The sequence below is a fragment of the Oncorhynchus keta genome, unplaced genomic scaffold, assembly GCF_023373465.1.
Source record: "Oncorhynchus keta strain PuntledgeMale-10-30-2019 unplaced genomic scaffold, Oket_V2 Un_contig_6237_pilon_pilon, whole genome shotgun sequence".
NCBI lineage: Eukaryota > Metazoa > Chordata > Actinopteri > Salmoniformes > Salmonidae > Oncorhynchus > Oncorhynchus keta.
Genome location: NW_026288746.1, coordinates 166,409 through 187,313, shown reverse-complemented (window position 1 = coordinate 187,313; position 20,905 = coordinate 166,409). Strand labels below are relative to the sequence as shown.

The 20,905-nt window shown below is 46.8% G+C and overlaps 1 long non-coding RNA gene and 1 pseudogene across 1 annotated transcript; both read left to right on the top strand.

The window, feature by feature from the left end:
* The first annotated feature begins 13,015 nt into the window (after positions 1 to 13,015).
* LOC127925768 (basement membrane-specific heparan sulfate proteoglycan core protein-like) lies at positions 13,016 to 19,967 on the top strand (annotated as a pseudogene).
* Positions 19,968 to 19,995: 28 nt separating this feature from the next.
* Positions 19,996 to 20,572, top strand: LOC127925765 (uncharacterized). The gene is made up of 2 exons (XR_008122160.1): positions 19,996 to 20,245; positions 20,430 to 20,572. It is a non-coding gene; the product is annotated as an uncharacterized LOC127925765 (long non-coding RNA).
* Positions 20,573 to 20,905: the final 333 nt, after the last annotated feature.

Here is a 20,905-nt window from a genome sequence, read left to right as displayed (position 1 = left end):
GATAGGCTCACCTCTCACTGTTCTGGGCACTTTAACCTAGTTCTCTGACTCATTCCTCTGTATTACTGTCCACTACCTCTTTTGACCTCACCTCTCTTCCCCCCTATCACAAGTATTACTGTTGACCTCATCTTTACTAGATGCTGTTCTTCCACTAACCTCATTGCAACTCCCCTCCAAGTCTGTTACCACTACCTTGTATCCTTTTCCCTCTGATCTCATATTACTGTTACATGGTTGTAGTTCTCTGATAGTATTACTGTTACTTCCATTATCATCTCTTCCCTCTGCTCAAACTTTCTCAACCTATTCCTAGTTCTCTGATAACCCTCCTACTGTTACTGCATCCTTTGACTCCCTATGTCCCTATTCCAGGTTGTAGGTCCTCCCCTCCCCGCTCCGTGGCTAGTATTACTGTTACAGGGCTGTAGTTCTCGGATATGGAGGAAAACTGTTGCGGACCTGGCATCCTTTCAGTTCTCTGACATTTTCCTCTGTCTACTGTTGTAAAGCCACTTTCTACTGATAGTTCCAAGCACTGCCTCTAACCCTAGTTGCCACCTTCTCCTCCCTAGTCCTCCCCCTGTCCTCCCTGTTGCAGATGACTTCGTCAACCATTTTGAAAAAGTTCTCTGACATCCGTATCCTCTGTTACATGTTCTGTACTGCCCTACATGCTCTGACCTCTTTCTCCCTCTCTCTCCAGATGAAATCTCGTCTTAGTTCTCGGCCGGCTGTTACAACCTGCCCGCTTGTAGTCCTCTCTTCTCCAGACCATTTCCGGAGACCTTCTCCCTTACCTCACCTGTTCATAGTTCTCCCTGACCGCTAGTATCCCTGTCTTCATGTTGTAGTTGCACCCTTCTGAAAAACCTACACTGTTCCCTCCGTTGTAGTTCTCTGACCAGTATCCCTTCTCTCTTTTCTCTCCAAAACTCTTGTAGCGTGCTGTTACCAGTTCTTAGTTCTCTGATCAGAATGACTGTTCCAAATCAGTCAGGTTTCAGTACTAGTTACATGTTGCTCTTCTCTGATAGGAGGCGCTCCGCACTGCTAAAGCTATCTTCTCCTCTGCTCTCATCTTCTAGACCTATCGGCTAGATACTGTGACCATGTTGTAGTTCTCTGATAGTAGCATCTGTTACATGTTGTAGTTCTCCTGATAGTAGTACCAGGTACATGTTGTAATCTGTCTCCTGCGCTCTCATAGTGTCCCCCAGGGCTGTTACATGTTGTATTCTCGCTATACACCAAGTCACTTGGCTGTCATAACATGTTGTAGTTCTCTGATAGTACACAATTTAATCTTCTAGTTTCTTCTGATGACCAGGTAGTACTCTCTGCATGTCTGGCAGACATTCAGTGTGGATAGGATACCACCTGTTGAACATGTTGTAGTTCTTCCTCCCGATAGGACTGCTGTTCCATGATCTAGTTCACTGATAACTCCATTGTGTCCTCCTCCCCAGAGCGCTAGTTGGCGTGATCTCTGACCCTGAGTAACTAACACTGTTACCTGTTGTTCATGCTCTCAACATCCGATAGTAGTATTGTGCCTCACATGTTGTAGTCCTAATCTGGCACTTGTATACTGTTTGATTATTGTAGTTCGCTGTTGGTTGGGCTCCCTGCCTGTGCCATTAAACCCCTACAACTCATAGAAGCCGCAGCCCGTCTGGTGTTCAACCTTCCCAGTTCTCTCACGTCACCCCGCTCCTCCGCTCTTCCACTGGCTTCCAGTTGAAGCTCTCCGATACAAGACCATGGTGCTCGCCTTGTGAGGGGAACGGCACCTCAGTACCTCCAGGCTCTGATCAGGCCCTACACCCAAACAAGGCACTGCGTTCATCCACCTCTGGCCTGCTCGCCTCCCTACCACTGAGGAAGTACAGTTCCCGCTCAGCCCAGTCAAAACTGTTCGCTGCTCTGGCCCCCAATTGGAACAAACTCCCTCACGACGCCAGGACAGCGGAGTCAATCACCACCTTCCGGAGACACCTGAAACCCCACCTCTTCAAGGAATACCTAGGATAGGGTAAGTAAGGGTAAGTAATCCTTCTCATCCCCCCCCAACAAGATTTAGATGCAAGTGGCTGTTCCACTGGTTGTCATAAGGTGTATGCACCAATTTGTAAGTCGCTCTGGATAAGAGCGTCTGCTAAATGACTTAAATGTAATGTAAATGTTGTAGTTCTCTAATAGTATCACTGTTACATGTTGTAGTTCTATGATAGTATCACTGTTACATGTTGTAGTTCTCTGATAGTAGTACTGTTACATGTTGTAGTTCTCTGATAGTAGTACTGTTACATGTTGTAGTACTGTTACATGTTGTAGTTCTCTGATAGTATCACTGTTACATGTTGTAGTTCTCTGATAGTAGTACTGTTACATGTTGTAGTACTGTTACATGTTTTAGTTCTCTGATAGTATCACTGTTACATGTTGTAGTTCTCTGATAGTAGTACTGTTACATGTTGTAGTTCTCTGATAGTAGTATTGTTACATGTTGTAGTTCTCTGATAGTAGTACTGTTACATGTTGTAGTTCTCTGATAGTAGTACTGTACATGTTGTAGTTCTCTGATAGTAGTACTGTTACATGTTGTAGTTCTCTGATAGTATTATTGTTACATGTTGTAGTTCTCTGATAGTAGTATTGTTACATGTTGTAGTTCTCTGATAGTAGTATTGTTACATGTTGTAGTTCTCTGATAGTAGTACTGTTACATGTTGTAGTTCTCTGATAGTAGTACTGTTACATGTTGTAGTTCTCTGATAGTATTATTGTTACATGTTGTAGTTCTCTGATAGTAGTACTGTACATGTTGTAGTTCTCTGATAGTATTACTGTTACATGTTGTAGTTCTCTGATAGTAGTACTGTTACATGTTGTAGTTCTCTGATAGTAGTACTGTTACATGTTGTAGTTCTCTGATAGTAGTACTGTTACATGTTGTAGTTCTCTGATAGTAGTACTGTTACATGTTGTAGTTCTCTGATAGTAGTACTGTTACATGTTGTAGTTCTCTGATAGTAGTACTGTTACATGTTGTAGTTCTCTGATAGTAGTACTGTTACATGTTGTAGTTCTCTGATAGTAGTACTGTTACATGTTGTAGTTCTCTGATAGTAGTACTGTTACATGTTGTAGTTCTCTGATAGTAGTACTGTTACATGTTGTAGTTCTCTGATAGTAGTACTGTTACATGTTGTAGTTCTCTGATAGTAGTACTGTTACATGTTGTAGTTCTCTGATAGTAGTACTGTTACATGTTGTAGTTCTCTGATAGTAGTACTGTTACATGTTGTAGTTATCTGATAGTAGTACTGTTACATGTTGTAGTTCTCTGATAGTAGTACATGTTGTAGTTCTCTGATAGTAGTACTGTTACATGTTGTAGTTCTCTGATAGTAGTACTGTTACATGTTGTAGTTCTCTGATAGTAGTACTGTTACATGTTGTAGTTCTCTGATAGTAGTACTGTTACATGTTGTAGTTCTCTGATAGTAGTACTGTTACATGTTGTAGTTCTCTGATAGTAGTACTGATAGTAGTACTGTTACATGTTGTAGTTCTCTGATAGTAGTACTGTTACATGTTGTAGTTCTCTGATAGTAGTACTGTTACATGTTGTAGTTCTCTGATAGTAGTACTGTTACATGTTGTAGTTCTCTGATAGTAGTACTGTTACATGTTGTAGTTCTCTGATAGTAGTACTGTTACATGTTGTAGTTCTCTGATAGTAGTACTGTTACATGTTGTAGTTCTCTGATAGTAGTACTGTTACATGTTGTAGTTCTCTGATAGTAGTACTGTTACATGTTGTAGTTCTCTGATAGTAGTACTGTTACATGTTGTAGTTCTCTGATAGTAGTACTGTTACATGTTGTAGTTCTCTGATAGTAGTACTGTTACATGTTGTAGTTCTCTGATAGTAGTACTGTTACATGTTGTAGTTCTCTGATAGTAGTACTGTTACATGTTGTAGTTATCTGATAGTAGTACTGTTACATGTTGTAGTTCTCTGATAGTAGTACTGTTACATGTTGTAGTTCTCTGATAGTAGTACTGTTACATGTTGTAGTTCTCTGATAGTAGTACTGTTACATGTTGTAGTTCTCTGATAGTAGTACTGTTACATGTTGTAGTTCTCTGATAGTATTATTGTTATTGAACTATGATTGCAGCCATAACAAGTTAACTTGTTTGCAGTGTGGACATGTTACAATGACTTTTCTTGACTTGTCATGCATGTTGGGACCAGGGGATTTCATTGTTGTATATACTATGTGAGGCTGTGTAGACTCGCTATGTGCAACTTAGAGGATGGCCGTCGGCATCAACGATACACATTTAGAGCCAAACACAACAAGGCAGACATTGAAGAAACACAGAAAATCAAGGATCAAATCGATTACATAACTGTACATGTAAACCTAGGCATACTGCTCAAATTTGTCCAACTAAGATTCCCTCATTGTGAGCGATTAGCTTTGCTCACGTGCAAATGGGTGCTAATTAATGCTATGCTAACATTGGTGCGGTAGTTGGTCATATAGAAATATACCACTGCACTGGTATAACATGAATATTACATTAAAAAAAAGTACATTATGGATAATGACAGTCTCACTTTCTTCCATGGTTTATAGTTTTATCTATGTAGGTTAGGCTTGATTAAGATTCGCTTTCATTGGCGCGTTGATACCTTCGACGTGAACCTCAACTTAGGTGACCTTGAAGGCGACGGGAAGGGTTCGGGTTAAACGCGTTTGACTCCGCCCACATTGAGTCGGCCCCAACTTCTGACTCCGCCCACATTGAGCCCGGCCCCGAACTGCACACTGCAGTCAGAGGCTTCTCTCCCTAGAGGTCTCTAGTAGTACATCACCCTCTTGCGGACAAACTGACACCAAAACAAAATAGGTGTGAGAGAGAAGCCCTTCTTATCTAGCACACACATGATGAAGTCGATACAACATCTCTGATATGATCTTGTTCTTTATCTTTCCAGTTGACTCACAGGTTGTATTTGTAATGATACAAAATTCAGACTCCTTAAGTGGGGTTATTGAATTCATTTAACATATGAAGAATACTTACAAATATATGTTATTAATTCATAATAAAGTAACAAGTGATAACCGGAGTCAATCACCACCTTCCGGAGACACCTGAAACCCCACCTCTTTAAGGAATACCTAGGATAGGATAAGTAATCCTTCTCACCCCCCTTTAAGATTTAGATGCACTATTTTAAAGTGACTATTCTACTGGATGTCATAAGGTGAATGCACCAATTTGTAAGTCGCTCTGGATAAGAGCGTCTGCTAAATGACTTAAATGTAAATGTAAATGTTCTAGGCTCCAATCCATTACATTATAATGTGACCTTTCTGAGTATATATCAAACAGCAGGGCTGGTTTTAAGATGACATTTATGGGCTGGTTCTAGGATGACATTTCTGGGCTGGTTCTATGATGATGTTTCTGGGCTGGTTCTAGGATGACATTTCTGGGCTGGTTCTAGGATGACATTTCTGGGCTGGTTCTAGGATGACATTTCTGGGCTGGTTCTAGGATGACAATTCTGGGCTGGTTCTAGGATGACATTTCTGGGCTGGTTCTAGGGTGATATTTCTGGGCTGGTTCTTAGGGGGTTCTAGGATTTCTGGGCTGGTTTTAGGATGATATTTCTGGGCTGGTTCTAGGATGACATTTCTGGGATGGTTCTAGGATGAATTTCTGGGCTGGTTCTAGGATGACATTTCTGGGATGGTTCTAGGATGACATTTCTGGGCTGGTTCTAGGGGATATTTATTGGATGGCTCTAGGATTACATTTCTGGGCTGGTTCTAGGATGACATTTCTGGGATGGTTCTAGGATGACATTTCTGGGCTGGTTAAAGGGTGATATTTCTGGGTTGGTTCTAGGATGATATTTCTGGGCTGGTTCTAGGATGATGTTCATGGGCTGGTTTTATAATGATATTTATGGACTGGTCCTAGAATGATATTTATGGACTGGTTATAGGATGACACTTCTAGGCTGGTTCTAGGATGATATTTCTGGGCTGGTTCTAGAATGAAATTTCTGGGCTAGTTCTAGGATGATATTTATGGGCTGGATCTAAGGTGATATTTCTGGGCTGGTTCTAGGATGATATTTATGGGCTGGTTCTAAGGTGATATTTCTGGGCTGGTTCTAGGATGATATTTCTGGGCTGGTTCAGGATTATATTTATGGGCTGGTTCAGGATTATATTTATGGGCTGGTTCTAGGATAATATTCATCAGCTGGTTTTAGAATGATATTTATGGGCTGGTTCTAGAATGATATTTCAGGGATGGTTCTACAATGATATTCATGGCCTGGTTCTAGAATGACATTTATTGTCTGGTTCTAGAATTACATTTATTGTCTGGTTCTAGGATGATTTTTCTATGCTGGTTCTATGTTGGGGGGGGCAGACATTTCTTCTCTGTTTCTGAGCTAATACTCCTGCAACTGACTGCCAGTCTGTCTGTCTAACTGTCTGTCTGCCTGCCTATCTGGGTAAGCTGAACACACAAATAAGTAAGGAGGGAGAGAGGGGAGGAGAGAAAGAGAGAGAGATAGAGAGAGATACAGACAGAGAGAGACAGAGAGAGAGAGAGAGACAGAGAGAGACAGAGAGAGAGAGAGAGAGAGAGAGAGGACAGAGAGAGAGAGAGAGAGAGAGAGAGAGAGGTTGTAGGACAGGAGAGAGAGAGAGGCAGGCAGAGATAGAGAGATAGAGGCAGAGAGAGAGAGGGCAGAGAGAGAGAGAGAGAGAGGTTGAGGACAGAGAGAGAGGGCAGAGAGAGAGAGAGGTTGTGGGACAGGAGAGAGAGAGAGTGGCAGTGAGATAGAGAGATAGAGGCAGAGAGAGAGAAAGAGAGAGAGAGAGAGTGGCAGAGAGAGAGAAAGAGAGAGAGAGTGGCAGAGAGAGAGAGGTTGTAGGACAGGAGAGAGGGATATCTTTGCTCTATGCACCATGGATTCCTCCACAACAGCACTGCTCCTCTGTTCTCTACTCTGGACAGGTAAACTACTACTGCTGCTTCTCTCTACACTACAATACAGAACACGTTATTAAATCATTTACGGGGATAGTTCAGAGATTTTTTTAAATTTTTCATTTTGTTTCCCAATCTTGAAAGCAGTCTACAGACAAGGCCAGGAAATACATATCTACATATGTTAAATTGCTGCACTATCCCTTTTAAGTAGATATTATTAGCTCTAAACTGCTTTAAACATTCTACTTTCTAAAAAAAGTTTTGGGATTATGAATAAACTAATAAACGAATGTTGCGATGGTTTAGAATTCTTAATCTTATCATAAAATCTTTCTCAGAAATGTAAATACACGGTGATACATTTCCTTTTTTTTTTTACTGTAGATGTGAATTTATAATACCGTGTTAATATCATGTCCCAATGGTCTAGTCTTGCTGAGTCATGGTCCTATTGGATGTTTGCTCTGGGGTGGCATTTGTTTGCTGTTCTCCCCACAGACCAGACTGAAAGCTCACAGTCTGCCCCTGTGTGTGTGTTTTATGTGAGTGTGTGTATGTGTGTTTGGTGTGTGTGTGTGTGTGTGTGTGTGTTTGGTGTGTGTTTGGTGTGTGAGTGTACGTGCGTGCCTGCATGCCTTTAGATGTATACAATTAAATTTGGACATGGTCTATATTACTCTCTACATGTGAATCCTGTATATGCAAGAATAGCTTGTGAGTGTGTGTGTGTACGTGCTTGTGTGTGAGTGTGAGTGTGTGTGTGTGTCTCTCTCTGTGTGTGAGTGTGTGTACGTGCTTGTGTGTGTGAGTGTGTGAGTGAGTGTGAGTCAACTCATTGAACCCCCCCTTTGGGTGGAACCCTGAACTCTCTCTTGCATCGGAGGATGTCAATAACTAGTGTGTGTCTCTCTTAGTGTCTATTTCTGTGTGTGTGTGTGTGTGTGTGTGTGTGTGTGTGTGTGTGTGTGTGTGTGTGTGTGTGTGTGTGTGTGTGTGTGTGTGTGTGTGTGTGTGTGCGTGTGCGTGCGTGTGTGTGTGTGTGTGCGCGTGTCTCTCTCTCTCTGTGTGTGTGTGTGTGTGTGTGTATAACCTTGTCTCTTCTCTCCTACAGTGTGTGTTTGTGTTATATGTGTGTGTTTACTAACCTATCTCTCCTACAGTGTGTGTGTGTGTGTGTGTCTTACTAACCGATCTCTCCTCAATTTTACATTTTACATTGAGTCATTTAGCAGAGTGCCTGACAGAGCATTCGCCTGAAGATAGCTAGCATTCATGCATTCCAAGATGGCGTAGCAGTCAGAAGTCTGTTTTGTCTTTGTCTTGTCTTTGTCTTGTCGTATATATCGTTTTCTTTGTATATTTAAAAAAAAAAAAATTTAATCTCAATATCCATCTACGGACTGAACATACTCTCCTGCATCCCGCCTCACCCAATGTGGATCTGCTATTTTTATACTTTAGAACCGGAACCCCCATCAGACGCTAGCCAGCTAACTAGCTACTAGCTAGTAGTCAGTTAGCCACTGCTAGCGGACCTTACCGGTAACCCAGGCATCAGCCGGCCTCGGTCCTGCCGGTCTGCACAGCGTGATGTCAACCCAGAGCATATCAGACTGCTTTTTCTCTACCACATCTCCGGACTCCTACCGCAAGCTCTGAACCTTTACACCGGATCATCGCAGCTAGCTAGCTGCTATCCAAGTGTCTACTCATGGCTAACGTCTCTGTCCTGAAGAAAGCACCAGTAAGCCTGGAGATAGCCTTGAGCTAGGCCCATGTTCAGGCTAGCCCAAGAGATCCATCAGACAATTCCTGGGCTTCAATACCTCTTTTGCTAATTGGCCTGGACCCTTCGCTGCCGAAATGGAGCCCTGCCGATCCATCACGTCTGGTCTGCCGACGTGACCGTCCAAGGGGGTTTCAACAGGCTCTTCCATTGCGATGTCCCCCTGAGGCCCATCTGCTAGCCTGCTCGCCCTGGTCTGACAGCTGTCTGAATCGTCGTGTCTCCAGCTCGTCTGGCTGCTCACTGGACCCTATGATTCCTCTGCAACACATGCCACTCCCTAATGTCAATATACCTTGTCTAGTGCTGCTTTGGTTAGTGATTGTCTTATTTCACTGTAGAGCCTCCAGCCCAGCTCAATATGCCTTGGCTAGCCCCTTTGTTCCACCCCCACACATGCGGTGACCTCACCTGTCTTAAATGGTGCCTCTAGAGACAAAACATCTCTCATCGTCACTAAATGCCTAGGTTTACCTCCACTGTACTCACATCCTACCATACCCTTGTCTGTACATTAGGCCTTGAATCTATTTTCCGCGCCCAGAAATCTTATCCTACCATTATCCCACTCCTCCTCTTTTCCTCTGGTGATGTAGAAATTAACCCAGGCCCTGCAGCCCCCAGCATCACTCCCCAGGCACTCTCATTTGTTGAATTCTGTAACCGTAAAAGCTTTGGTTTCATGCATGTTAACATTAAAAGCCTCCTCCCTAGGTTTGTTTTACTCACTGCTTTAGCATACTCTGCCAACCCGGATGTCCTAGCCGTGTCTGAATCCTGGCTTAGGAAGGCCATCAAATATCCTGAAATTTCCATCCATAACTATAACATTTCCCCACAAGATAGATCTGCCAAAGGGGTCGGAGTTGCAATCTACTGCTGAGATAGCCTGTAGAGTTCTGTCACACTATCCAAGACTGTGCCCTATCAATTCGAGCTATTACTTCTAAAAATCCACCTTTCCAGAAACAAGTCTCTCATCGTTGCCGCTTGTTATACACCCCCTTCAGCCCTCAGCTGTGCCCTGGACATCATATGTGAATTGATCGCCCCCATCTGTCTTCAGAGTTCGTACAGTTAGGTGACCTAAACTGGGACATGCATAATGCCCTCAATCTCACACAAATGATCAAGGAACCTACCAGGTACAACCCTAAATCCGTAACCATGGGCACCCTCTTAGATATCATCCTGACCAACTTGCCCTCTAAATACGCCTCTGCTGTCTTCAACCACTATCTCAGCAATCATTGCCTCATTGCCTGCGTGTGTAATGGGTCCGCGGTCAAACGACCACCCCTCATCACTGTCAAACGCTCCCTAAAACACTTAGGGGGTAGGCCTTTCTAATCAACCTGGCCCGGGTATCCTGGAAGGATATTGGCCTCATCCCATCAGTAGAGGATGCCTGGTTGCTCTTAAAAAGTGCTTTCCTCACCATCTTAAATAAGCATGCCCCATTCAAAACATTTAGAACTAAGAACAGATATAGCCCTTGGTTCATCCCAAACTTGACTGCCCTTGACCAGCACAAAAGCATCCTGTGGCGTTCTGCATTAGCATCGAATAGCCCCGGCAATTTACACATTTTCAGGGAACTCAGTAACCAATATTCTCAGCCAGTTAGGAAAGCTAAGGCTAGCTTTTTCAAACAGAAACTTGCTTCCTGTAGCACTAATTCCAAAAATGTCTGGGACACTGTAAAGTCCATGGAGAACAAGACCACCTCCCCCCAGCAGCCCACTGCACTGAGGCTAGGAAACACTGTCACCACCGATAAATCTACAATAATCAACAATTTCAGTAAGCATTTTTCCATGGCTGGCCATGCTTTCCACCTGGCTACCCCGGCCAACATTTCAGCACCCCCTGCAGCAACTTGCCCACGCCCCCCCCCCCAGTTCTCCTTCATCCAAATCCAGGCAGCTGATGTTCGGAAAGAACTGCAAAATCTGGATCCCTACAAATCAGCTGGGCTAGACAATCTGGACCCTCTCTTTCTAAAATTATCCGTCGAAATTGTTGCAACCCCTATTACTAGCCTATTCAACCTCTCTTTCCTATTGTCTGAGATCCCCAAAGATTGGAAAGCTGCCGGGGTCATCCCCATCTTCAAAGCGGGAGACACTCTAGACCCAAACTGTTATAGACCTATATCCATCCTGCCCTGCCTTTCTAAAATCTTCGAAAGCCAAGTTAACAAACAGATTACCAACCATTTCGAATCCCAACGTACCTTCTCTGCTATGCAATCTGGTTTCCGAGATGGTCATGGGTGCACCTCAGCTACGTTCAAGGTCCAAAACGATATCATAACCACAATCGATAAGAGACATTACTGTGCAGCTGTCTTCATCGACCTGGCCAAGGCTTTCAACTCTGTCAATCACCGCATTCTTATTGGCAGACTCAATAGCCTTGGCTTCTCAAATGACTGCCTCACCTGGTTCACCAACTACTTCTCTGATAGAGTTCAGTGTGTGAAATCGGAGGGCCTGTTGTCCGGACATCTGGCAGTCTATATGAGGGTGCCCCAGGGTTCAATTCTCGGGCCGACTCTTTTCTCTGTATATATCAATGATGTTGCTCTAGCTGCTGGTGATTCCCTGATCCACCTCAACGCAGACGACACCATTCTGTATACATCTGGCCCTTCTTTGGACACTGTGCTAACAAACCTCTAAACGAGCTTCAACGTCATACAACACTCCTTCCGTGGCCTCCAACTGCTTTTATGCTAGTAAAACTAAGTGCATGTTCTTCAACCGATTGCTGTCCACACCCGACTAGCATCACTACTCTGGACGATTCTGACCTAGAATATGTGGATAACTACAAATACCTAGGTGTCTGTTTAGACGGCAAACTCTCCTTACAGACTCACATTAAGCATCTCCAATCCAAAATTAAATCTAGAATCAGCTTCCTATTTCACAACAAAGCCTCCTTTACTCATGCTGCCAAATATACCCTCGTAAAACTGATTATCCTACCGATACTTGACTTCGGCGATGTCATTTATAAATTAGCCTCCAACACTTTACTCAGCAAAGTGAATGTAGTCTATCATAGTGCCATCCGTTTTGTCCCCAAAGCCCCATATACTACCCACCACTGCGACCTGTATGCTCTCGTTGGCTGGCTCTCACTACATATTCGTCGCCAAGTCGCCAACTCTGTGATGTTGTTTTGGTCCCATTGGCTCCAGTTCATCTATGAGTCTTTGCTAGGTAAAGCCAAGCCTTATCTCAGTTCAATGGTCACCATAGGAACACTCACCCGTAGCACGCGCTCCAGCAGGTATATTTCACTGGTCAACCCCAAAGCCAACACTTCCTTTGGCCGCCTTTCCTTCCAGTTCTCTGCTGCCAATGACTGGAACGAATGACAAAAATCACTCTCTTATATCTCCCTCTCTAACTTTAAGCATCAGCTGTCAGAGCAGCTTACCGATCACTATACCTGTACACAGTCAATCTGTAAATAGTACCCAACTACCTCATCCCCATATTATTACTTACCCTCTTGCTCTTTTGCACCCCAGTATCTCTACTTGCACATCATCATCTGCACATCTGTCACTCCTGTGTTAATACTAAATTGTAATTATTTTGCCTCTATGGCCTATTTATTGCCTACATCTCTACTCTTCTACATTTGCACACACTGTGCGTACACTTTTCTATTGTGTCATTGACTGCATGATTGTTTATTCCATGTGTAACTCTGTGATGTTGTTTTTGTCGCACTGCTTTGCTTTATCTTGTGCAGGTCGTAAAAGAGAACTTGTTCTCAAATGGCCAATCTGGTTAGTTAGGACAACCACATATCACAGTCATAGTCATGACATTTTCTTCAATAAAGAAGCTGATAGCAGAGTCAGAGCTAGTGGGGGGAGGGGGGTGCTGTGTGATTATTTAAGATACTGTTCGAAGAGGTAGAGTCTCAGATGTTTTCAGAAGATGCTGTCCTAGCTTCAGGGGAAGCTGGTTCCACCATTGGGGTACCAGGACAGAGAATAGCTTGGAATGGGCTGAGTGAGAGACCAGAGGTGGTAGAACAGAGAGCTTGGGTTTGAGCATAGCCTGAAGGTAGGGAGGGACAGTTTCTCTTGCTGCTCTGTAGGCAAGTACCATGGTCTTGTTTTGGATGCGAGCTTCGACTAGAAGGCAGAGGAGCGGGGTGATGTGGGAGAACATGAGAAGGTCGAACCAGGCGGGCTGCAGCATTCTGGGTAAGTTGCAGGGGTTTGATGGCACAAGCAGGGAGCCCAGCTAACAATGAGTTGCAGTAGTCCAGACGGGAGAGAACAAGTCCCTGGAGTAGGACCTGCGCCACTTCCTGTGTGAGGAAAGGTCGTACTCTGCAGATGTTGTAGAGCATGAACCTGCAGGAGCAAGGCACTGCTTTGATGTTTGCAGAGAACGACAGGGTGTTGTCCAGTGTCATGCCAGGGTGTTGTCCAGTGTCACAACAGGGTGTTGTCCAGTGTCACGCCAGGGTGTTGTCCAGTGTCACAACAGGGTGTTGTCCAGTGTCACAACAGGGTGTTGTCCAGTGTCACAACAGGGTGTTGTCCAGGGTCACGACGGTGTTGTCCAGGGTCATGCCAGGGTGTTGTCCAGGGTCACGCCAGGGTGTTGTCCAGGGTCACGCCAGGGTGTTGTCCAGGGTCACGACGGTGTTGTCCAGGGTCATTCCAGGGTGTTGTCCAGGGTCACGCCAGGCTGTTGTCCAGGGTCACGACAGGGTGTTGTCCAGGGTCACGCCAAGGTGTTGTCCAGGGTCACGACAGGGTGTTGTCCAGGGTCACGACGGTGTTGTCCAGGGTCATTCCAGGGTGTTGTCCAGGGTCACGCCAGGGTGTTGTCCAGGGTCACGACAGGGTGTTGTCCAGGGTCACGCCAGGGTGTTGTCCAGGGTCACGACGGTGTTGTCCAGGGTCATTCCAGGGTGTTGTCCAGGGTCACGCCAGGGTGTTGTCCAGGGTCACGCCAGGGTGTTGTCCAGGGTAACGCCAGGGTGTTGTCCAGGGTCACGCCAGGGTGTTGTCCAGGGTCACGCCAGGGTGTTGTCCAGGGTCACGCCAGGGTGTTGTCCAGGGTCACGACAGGGTGTTGTCCAGGGTCACGCCAGGGTGTTGTCCAGGGTCACGCCAGGGTGTTGTCCAGGGTCACGCCAGGGTGTTGTCCAGGGTCACGCCAGGGTGTTGTCCAGGGTCACGCCAGGGTGTTGTCCAGGGTCACGCCAGGGTGTTGTCCAGGGTCACGCCAGGGTGTTGTCCAGGGTCACGCCAGGGTGTTGTCCAGGGTCACGCCAGGGTGTTGTCCAGGGTCACAACAGGGTGTTGTCCAGGGTCACGACAGGGTGTTGTCCAGGGTCACAACAGGGTGTTGTCCAGGGTCACGCCAGGGTGTTGTCCAGGGTCACGCCAGGGTGTTGTCCAGGGTCACGCCAGGGTGTTGTCCAGGGTCACGACAGGGTGTTGTCCAGGGTCACGACAGGGTGTTGTCCAGGGTCACGCCAGGGTGTTGTCCAGGGTCACGACGGTGTTGCCCAGGGTCATGCCAGGGTGTTGTCCAGGGTCACGCCAGGGTGTTGTCCAGGGTCACGCCAGGGTGTTGTCCAGGGTCACGCCAGGGTGTTGTCCAGGGTCACGCCAGGGTGTTGTCCAGGGTCACGCCAGGGTGTTGTCCAGGGTCACGCCAGGGTGTTGTCCAGGGTCACGCCAGGGTGTTGTCCAGGGTCACGCAAAAATTCTTTACACACTGGGCGGGAGACACCTTGGAGTTGTCAACCGTGATGGAGAGGTCTTTGAGTGGGCAGGCCTTCCCCCAGGACAAAATGCAGCTCCATCTTGTCGACGTTGAGCTTGAGATGGTGGGCCGACATCCAAGCTGAGATATCTGCCAGGCACGCAGAGATGTGTGTCACCACCTGGGTGTCAGAAGGAGGGAAGGAGAAAAGTAGTTGAGTGTCATCCGCATAGCAATGATAGGAGAGACCATGAGAGGATATGACAGAGCCATGTGACTTGGCATAAAGAGAAAAGAGGAGAGGGCCTAGATCTGAGCCCTGGGGGACACCTATAGAGTGTATGGCAGTGTGTGTGTTACTTACTTATCTCTCCCTCCTATACAGTATGTGCCCAGGCCCCAGTAGTGTCAGTTGAGCCCAGGTCAGCAGGGGTCCGGCAGGGGAGTCGGTCAGTTTTCGCTGCCGGGTGGTTAGTGGGTCACAGCCCGTCCATCTGGAGTGGAAGAGAACCAACAACCCATCCACTGGCAGGTAGGGCTCTGACCACACATATGCACACAGGCAGACAGACACACACAGCCCTTGAATGGTACTCAACTACACAATAGCTGTGACACAATGTTAAATGGACAGTTTATAAAAATGTGATGATTGAACTGGTTTTAACTGGTCCTAACCGGTCATAAGTGGTTAGATGGTTCTAACTCATTCTAACCGATCCTATCTACTCTGTCCTTAGATAACGTGAAGATTGGTCCGGATGGTTCCGTGCTCACCATCGCTAACACCAGGAATGGTAACCAGGGGCAGTACCGTTGCGTGGCAACTAACTCTGCGGGCGAAGCACCATGATGGCCTCACTGACCATCAAACGTGAGTGACCATCCCTAAGCTAGAGATAGAGCTCCAGAGAGAGACAGGGCTGAGGGGAGAAGAGGCCCAGAGATAGAGCTCCAGGGAGAGACAGGGCTGAGGGGAGAAGAGGCCCAGAGATAGAGCTCCAGGGAGGGACAGGGCTGAGGGGAGAAGAGGCCCAGAGATAGAGCTCCAGGGAGAGACAGGGCTGAGGGGAGAAGAGGCCCAGAGATAGAGCTCCAGGGAGGGACAGGGCTGAGGGGAGAAGAGGCCCAGAGATAGAGCTCCAGGGAGGGACAGGGCTGAGGGGAGAAGAGGCCCAGAGATAGAGCTCCAGGGAGGGACAGGGCTGAGGCGAGAAGAGGCCCAGAGATAGAGCTCCAGGGAGGGACAGGGCTGAGGGGAGAAGAGGCCCAGAGATAGAGCTCCAGGGAGAGACAGGGCTGAGGGGAGAAGAGGCCCAGAGATAGAGCTCCAGGGAGGGACAGGGCTGAGGGGAGAAGAGGCCCAGAGATAGAGCTCCAGGGAGGGACAGGGCTGAGGGGAGAAGAGGCCCAGAGATAGAGCTCCAGGGAGGGACAGGGCTGAGGGGAGAAGAGGCCCAGAGATAGAGCTCCAGGGAGGGACAGGGCTGAGGGGAGAAGAGGCCCAGAGATCGAGCTCCAGGGAGGGACAGTTCTGAGGGGAGAAGAGGCCCAGAGATAGAGCTCCAGGGAGGGACAGGGCTGAGGGGAGAAGAGGCCCAGAGATAGAGCTCCAGGAGTGAGGATGGATGGGTGGGGATGGAGAGGATCATGGGTAAGGTTAGGATGGAGAAGGGTGTATAGTGAGAGGAATCAGGAGGGCTGTAGTTATAGTAGTTGACATGTAGGGTCAGGGTAGGATGGGGAAGGGTGTATAGTGAGAGGAATCAGGAGGGCTGTAGTTATAGTAGTTGACATGTAGGGTTAGGGTAGGATGGAGAAGGGTGTATAGTGAGAGGAGTCAGGAGGGCTGTAGTTATAGTAGTTGACATGTAGGGTCAGGGTAGGATGGGGAAGGGTGTATACTGAGAGGAATCAGGAGGGCTGTAGTTATAGTAGTTGACATGTAGGGTCAGGGTAGGATGGGGAAGGTGTATAGTGAGAGGAATCAGGAGGGCTGTAGTTATAGTAGTTGACATGTAGGGTCAGGGTAGGATGGAGAAGGGTGTATAGTGAGAGGAGTCAGGAGGGCTGTAGTTATAGTAGTTGACATGTAGGGTCAGGGTAGGATGGGGAAGGGTGTATAGTGAGAGGAGTCAGGAGGGCTATAGTTATAGTAGTTGACATGTAGGGTCAGGGTAGGATGGGGAAGGGTGTATACTGAGAGGAGTCAGGAGGGCTGTAGTTATAGTAGTTGACATGTAGGGTCAGGGTAGGATGGGGAAGGTGTATAGTGAGAGGAATCAGGAGGGCTGTAGTTATAGTAGTTGACATGTAGGGTCAGGGTAGGATGGAGAAGGGTGTATACTGAGAGGAATCAGGAGGGCTGTAGTTATAGTAGTTGACATGTAGGGTCAGGGTAGGATGGGGAAGGGTGTATAGTGAGAGGAGTCAGGAGGGCTGTAGTTATAGTAGTTGACATGTAGGGTCAGGGTAGGATGGGGAAGGGTGTATACTGAGAGGAGTCAGGAGGGCTGTAGTTATAGTAGTTGACATGTAGGGTCAGGGTAGGATGGGGAAGGGTGTATACTGAGAGGAGTCAGGAGGGCTGTAGTTATAGTAGTTGACATGTAGGGTCAGGGTAGGATGGGGAAGGGTGTATACTGAGAGGAGTCAGGAGGGCTGTAGTTATAGTAGTTGACATGTAGGGTCAGGGTAGGATGGGGAAGGGTGTATAGTGAGAGGAGTCAGGAGGGCTGTAGTTATAGTAGTTGACATGTAGGGTCAGGGTAGGATGGGGAAGGGTGTATAGTGAGAGGAGTCAGGAGGGCTGTAGTTATAGTAGTTGACATGTAGGGTCAGGGTAGGATGGGGAAGGGTGTATAGTGAGAGGAATCAGGAGGGCTGTAGTTATAGTAGTTGACATGTAGGGTCAGGGTAGGATGGGGAAGGGTGTATAGTGAGAGGAGTCAGGAGGGCTGTAGTTATAGTAGTTGACATGTAGGGTCAGGGTAGGATGGGGAAGGGTGTATACTGAGAGGAGTCAGGAGGGCTGTAGTTATAGTAGTTGACATGTAGGGTCAGGGTAGGATGGGGAAGGGTGTATAGTGAGAGGAGTCAGGAGGGCTGTAGTTATAGTAGTTGACATGTAGGGTCAGGGTAGGATGGGGAAGGGTGTATAGTGAGAGGAGTCAGGAGGGCTGTAGTTATAGTAGTTGACATGTAGGGTCAGGGTAGGATGGGGAAGGGTGTATAGTGAGAGGAGTCAGGAGGGCTGTAGTTATAGTAGTTGACATGTAGGGTCAGGGTAGGATGGAGAAGGGTGTATAGTGAGAGGAGTCAGGAGGGCTGTAGTTATAGTAGTTGACATGTAGGGTCAGGGTAGGATGGGGAAGGGTGTATAGTGAGAGGAGTCAGGAGGGCTGTAGTTATAGTAGTTGACATGAGTTGGAGGATCATTCTTCATATGGTTGGAACTTGAAACGTCAGTAAATTAAACTATTTCATGTATCATGTATCATGTCTGTGTACCACCTGAAGAAGTGGAAAACCACACTCAACCCTCTCTTCTTCTGTGTGTGTTTGTGTGTGTTTGTGTTGTGTGTGTGTGTGTTGTGCATGTCCTCTTGCCTCAGATTCCCCTAAGGTGCGGGTAACCCCGGCAGGGCCCCTGCGAGTCCGGCTTGGTGAACCTGTAGCTCTGGAATGCCATGCCACAGGTAGGCCACGCCCCTCCGTTACCTGGCAACGCCACGGAACACAGCTGGTAACCACAAAGACAGAGGACACCAGTACACTGAAGGTCAGACGATCTGCCCGTACACCTACATATAGACATGCTGTACACACACACACACACACACACACACACACACACACACACACACACACACACACACACACACACACACACACACACACACACACACACACACACACACACACACACACACACACACACACACACAAACACGTACTTGTGAGGACTTTTGGGGACCAACAATTGACTCTACCATTCAAAATGAGTATTTTCCTAACCCTACACCTAACTCCTGAGCCTAAAATAACCTTTTTTCAAAAGGCTAAAGTCTAAAAGTCCTCACTTCCCCGAATTCCTGTGAAGACTTCTGGTACTCACAAGTTTAGTCAAATTTGTACACACACACAGACATACACACACAAAGACAGACATACACACAAACACAGACAGACACATCTGTCTCTCTCCATGTCCCCTGTCTCCAGGTGGCAGCAGTGAGCTCTGAGGACGCTGGAGTGTACGTGTGTCAGGCCCAGAACACTGAGGGGGTCGCCGAGGTCAAGGTGGAGGTCATCGTTGAGGGCGGCCAGGGCGCTGCCAACGCACCCAAGGCGACGGTATCCATGGCAGAGGTGACAGCTGTGGAGGGTCACATGGTCACCATGCAGTGTCAGGCCACAGGTAATAATCAGTCAGTCAGTCAATCAGTCAGTGAGTAAATCAGTCAGTGAGTCATTCAATCAACTAGTCAGTCAATCAATCAGTCATTCAGTCAATCAGTCAGTCAATCAGTCAGTCAATCAGTCAGTCAATCAGTCAGTCAATCATTCAGTCAATCATTCAGTCAATCATTCAGTCAATCAGTCAGTCAATCAGTCAGTCAATCAGTCAGTCAATCAGTCAGTCAATCAGTCAGTCAGTCATTCAGTCAATCAGTCAGTCAATCAGTCAGTCAATCAGTCAATCAGTCAGTCAATCAGTCAATCAGTCAGTCAATCAGTCAGTCAGTCAGTCAGTCAATCAGTCAGTCAATCAGTCAGTCAGTCATTCAGTCAATCAGTCAGTCAGTCAATCAGTCAGTCAGTCAGTCAGTCAGTCAATCAGTCAATCAGTCAATCAGTCAGTCAATCAGTCAGTGAGTCAATCAGTCAGTCAGTCAATCAGTCAGTAAATCAATCAATGATAAGAAGGGATTTTATATCAGACAGGCTGTTTCCCTGTTCTCTATGTAATCACTACTATTGACCTATGGGACTACTTTATAACCACATCCCTGTATCCCCCCATTCCTGGTTCTCCCCTTCCTGTTGTCTCCTGGTCTAAACTGCGAGCCCCGTTACCATGGAAGCACACTGTGGAGGGTGGAGTTCTGACTCTGACCAGCGTGGGGCGCCAGGATTCAGGACAGTACATCTGTAATGCCACCAATACACATGGATACAGCCAGGCATATACACAGCTAGAGGTGGACTGTGAGTACACACAATGCTCCAACACGCACACACACACACACACACACACACACACACACACACACACACACACACACACACACACACACACACACACACACACACACACACACACACACACACACATTGACATGTCATAACTCTCCCCCTCTTCCTCCCCAGCCCCTCCCTACACAGTCAATCAGTCAGTCAATCACCAGTCTACCAGACCAGGTGAGACTCCGCCCCGGTGACACCCTCCGTCTCCAGTGCCTCGCCCACGGCTCTCACCCAATCACATTCCGTTGGACACGGGTGGGCCGGGCCGGCATGCCCGCAGGGGCGGAGACCATTAAGGATGGCCAGCTGCTGATTGGCCAGGTGAAGTTGAATGACAGCGGGACCTACAAATGCGTGGCGACCAATCACGTTGGTTCCAGCGAGGCTCTGGCGAAGGTCACAGTGAAAGGTGAGTTGTAACGTTTTAGGCTGATATGAAAACCAATCGTATATATGTAGACTTCTGTCTGAACCCTTCAGAGTAAAATAACAAGTGTGAAATGTTAATAGTCTCTCTCTCTCTCTCTATCTATCTCCCTCTTTCAATCTCTCTCTTTCTCTCTCTCTCACTCTCTTTCTCTCCCTGTCCACAGCCTAAGCCATCTCATCTCCCCTGCGGCTCTCGTCATACGTCTAATGTTGATGTCACGAACCCCACAACCCCCCCAAGATATGCATATATAGTGGGGAAAAAAATGTTTATGAAATAAATGTTGATAAAATCAATAATGGTAAATATTTTGAGATGTTCTCTGTATGTGAATCCCTGATTTCATGTTCAGCTCAGTTATTTACAATTACAGCCTTCACATACAAAAATCCTGTTTGGAATATTCCAAATGTCCAATTTATTCCCTCCTGATTCTGGGAAACGTCCAACCGAGATTTGGGGAAAACCAGGGAATTTATTGAAAGTTCTCTGAATTTTGCAACCCTTCTCCTACTAACCGGAAGGTTGCAAGTTCAAATCCCTGAGCTGACAAGGTACAAATCTGTCGTTCTGCCCCTGAACAAGGCAGTTAACCCACTGTTCCTAGGCCGTCATTGAAAATAAGAATTTGTTCTTAAC